Raw genomic sequence first — 1,562 nt, forward strand, 5'->3', positions numbered from 1 at the left:
TTTGTTTTAGTATGCATCTTGGGGGTTCTCTTTGTGATTCCAAATCTTCTGCTTATTTCCTCTCAGGGTATCCAGGCACTTCTCCACACTGAGCTTGAAGAAAATTGCAGGATCTGGAATGGGCAGGGTCCTGCAGGACCCCAGTCCAATTGGGAGTAAATGTGGGGAAGGGGGTGTACAGGATAGAGAGAGAAGGCTTGCTCCTAGGATTTTATTGTTTCTTCACCTTTAGACAAAGTCCTTCTTCAAGGATCTTCAATGAAACAGCTCTCTTAGATCTTAGACTGTGCAGAAAATATTTTTCAGGGTGGGATTGTTACCATTCACTTTTTTCTGGGTGAACCAAAGGTATATATGCACTTAGGAATGTGGCAAGGTGTATTTTCAGGGCAAATAAAATTTATTGCCAAGAATTTAAAGTCCTGTGAATGTCTCATTTATATGAAGAGCCATTCCAGGAATCCCAAGTACTTGCTGGGTCAGTCCTAATCAGGAAAAGAGGTTTGTAGGTCTGTCAAGGAATACTCACTCTTTCCTACATAAAGGCATGAGGTTTCAGAATCCCAAACCAAGTTCAGAGACAAGAAAGCTCTTCTGTAAAAGAAAATCCTTTATTTTGCTATCGGAACATGCTAGACTTCAAACTTAATTACCAGCAGTTCTCCAAATAGAGTGTACTGATGAAATTGACCAGGTGACTCACCTACTGTATCTTAACACTCAGGAGTTAATCTCTGGTTCACTGTTCATTACTAATTTAGAGTTGGTGGAAGGGGTGGAATCAGGAAAGTACAGTGTGACTGAAGTACTGTGCAGTTCGGTTGTGACAAGAATACCAGTGGCTCAGAAATCTTATCCTGTCTGCTAGTACTAAGAAAAGCTAAATAATGTACTTTCTCCATATTTTTTAATACTTCCTGATAATCCATTGAAAAGCAACATGTGGTGTTCTGTTTCTAAGTGAAGAAACAGAAAATTATGTTTTAAGCTGTGAGCCATAAATGTGGTAACCATAAGTCTCAGGTTTTATAAAACAGCCCTAATATCCAAATGATTATGTTATTGCCAGACCAGAAGCCTTATCTTTTTACTAAAAGTACATGTTCAATTTGGGATTAGCACAATTGGTTATAGTAACAGAGATGAATTTGTATAATGTTTCATACCATGTATGCTAAGTGTTTGGAGGGAGGGCCATGGTTATTTTCAGCTGAAAGCAGTAATGTAAATTGTCAAGAAGCTTGCACTGAAAGTTTGCATCTAACGAATGCAACCCTCCCCCCACTTTTTTTTCAGTAGTTTCTGCTAAACAGCTTTGGCTTTCTTGATAGTAGTTGAAGTGTGCTTGTATCAACTATTGTCTTTGAGATAATTGTTATTTTCAGTCCATCAGCCTCTGTTATTATTTCATTAGAGAATTTTGCGTTAGATTGTTGTAGTTAGTAGAAAAATAGAGATGAATATATGAGAAATTTGTAATCAGCATTCCTGATACTGAGAGGAGATAAAAAGAGTAAATATTCCATTGTCTCCCACTGGAGGATATTTTCTCAGTAAGAAAG

Source organism: Mus caroli, unplaced genomic scaffold (assembly GCF_978045245.1).
Source record: "Mus caroli unplaced genomic scaffold, Mus_caroli_1 scaffold_9, whole genome shotgun sequence".
NCBI classification, from domain to species: Eukaryota; Metazoa; Chordata; class Mammalia; order Rodentia; family Muridae; genus Mus; species Mus caroli.